Raw genomic sequence first — 2,079 nt, 5'->3', positions numbered from 1 at the left:
AGATTTTTTTTGATTAATTAATATTAAATCGTTTGATATATTTTAATTAACATTTTCATACCCCCAGTAATTGAACAGTGTGTCAATCCATCCATCTGTACTAGGTTAACATAAACCAGCAATTTGAATGTATCTAAAGTTCTATCTGTACCAGGGGATATATGTTCTAAACTCTTAATAATGCAAAGTCCATGATCTTGACAAATTACTTAACTGTGGCTTTAAGTATATTCCTTAGTTATTCCCATTTTTAGCACTTTGAAAATAGGTCCTTGTACAGTAACCTATTCTGGCAAATTGGATTTATGTTAAGTTTCTTTTAGCAAGTTTACCGATATCTTTCATATTAGTTAGGTAGGTACCTTGGATGACCCTCTAACTTTGGTATTGAATTTTTGTCACTTGGTTCAAGGGCAAGGTCACCAGTGCTAAACATATTTATAAACTTTTGCTCATACAGACATTCTTTATATATCTTTATAATTGTCTTTCATAAATAAAAGGGTTACGGGTCACAGGGATCATGGCTATTGTCACCTGTTCTAAAAATAAATTTCACACCGGCTCATGCAGCTTTTATTTATTGACTTATGTCTTTCATATGAGCCGTGCCATAACAAAACCAACGTGATGGGTTTGCGACCAGCATGGATCCAGACCAGCCTGCGCATCCACGCAGTCTGATAAGGATCCATGCTGGTCGCAAACCCATTATTATCTATATCTATAGATATAGTTTTGGCGTTGTCCGTCCGTCTGTCTGTCCGAGCCAACATTTGATTATTATGAGCTTCATTCCGTAGTTAAATAAAGAACATAAACTCATAAAATTCAAATTAAGAGCTATTTTTTTGTTTTTACGAGCTTATTTTGCTTATGGACGTTGGTCCAGGTGGTGTTTATAAGCACATTTGCCTCATAAACATCAAATTTTGGTACGTCCGTCCATCCGTCCGTCCGAATTTCGTTTCCGGAGTAGTTCTCTGCAACTAATGGCTGGAATTCAACGAAACTTTATGGGAATGTTGATCAGCATGTGAAGTTGTGCACCTGGGTATTTTCGTCTGGATATTTTTAGAGTTATTGCCCTTGACTTAGTAAAATTTTGTAATTTTCAACTTGTGTCGCATGTAACTCAAAAAGTATTTGACCTAGAGTCATGAAACTTTACAGGAATGTTGATCAGTATGTGTAGTTGTGCACCTGGGTATTTTCGTCTGGATATTTTTAGTATTTTTAGAGTTATTGCCTTTGACTTAGTAAAATTTTGTAATTTTCAACTTGTGTCGCATGTAACTCAAAAAGTATTTGACCTAGAGTCATGAAACTTTACAGGAATGTTGATCAGTATGTGTAGTTGTGCACCTGGGTATTTTCGTCTGGATATTTTTAGTATTTTTAGAGTTATTGCCCTTGACTTAGTAAAATTTTGCAATTTTCAACTTGTGTCGCATGTAACTCAAAAAGTATTTGACCTAGAGTCATGATACTTTACAGGAATGTTGATCAGCATGTGTAGTTGTGCACCTGGGTATTTTCGTCTGGATATTATAAGTATTTTTAGAGTTATTGCCCTTGACTTAGTAAAATTTTGTAATTTTCAACTTGTGTCGCATGTAACTCAAAAAGTATTTGACCTAGAGTCATGAAACTTTACAGGAATGTTGATCAGTATGTGTAGTTGTGCACCTGGGTATTTTCGTCTGGATATTATAAGTATTTTTAGAGTTATTGCCCTTGACTTAGTAAAATTTTGTAATTTTCAACTTGTGTCGCACGTAACTCAAAAAGTATTTGACCTAGAGTCATGATACTTTACAGGAATGTTGATCAGCATGTGTAGTTGTGCATCTGGGTATTTTCGTCTGGATTTATTTAGTATTTTAAGAGTTATTGCCTTTGACTTAGAAAATGTTTGCAATTTTCAACATGTGTCGCATGTAACTCAAAAAGGATTTGACATAGAGTCATTAAACCTTATTGGAAAGTTGCTCAGCATATTTAGTTTGTTCCTGGGGTTTCGCTTGTGAATTTATCCAGTATTTGTAGAGTTATTTCCCTTGACTTAGTAAAAACTGT

At 34.5% G+C, this 2,079-nt stretch overlaps 1 long non-coding RNA gene across 1 annotated transcript in view; it reads right to left on the bottom strand.

Moving 5' to 3' along the window:
- The window catches only part of LOC132745247 (uncharacterized), a 91,138-nt gene extending 89,273 nt beyond the window's left edge, over positions 1–1,865 (bottom strand). Inside the window, exons 1-2 of the long non-coding RNA XR_009627811.1 lie at positions 1,204–1,865; positions 940–1,050 (exon numbers count right to left, since the gene is read on the bottom strand). This is a non-coding gene — a long non-coding RNA (uncharacterized LOC132745247). The remainder of the gene's footprint in view (positions 1–939; positions 1,051–1,203) is intronic.
- Between the last annotated feature and the right edge of the window lie 214 nt (positions 1,866–2,079).

Source organism: Ruditapes philippinarum, unplaced genomic scaffold (assembly GCF_026571515.1).
Source record: "Ruditapes philippinarum isolate M1 unplaced genomic scaffold, ASM2657151v2 ctg8_1_1_1_1, whole genome shotgun sequence".
Taxonomy (NCBI): Eukaryota; Metazoa; Mollusca; class Bivalvia; order Venerida; family Veneridae; genus Ruditapes; species Ruditapes philippinarum.
The sequence above is the reverse complement of the archived record's forward strand: the minus strand, read 5'-3'. Positions and strand labels throughout refer to the sequence as shown.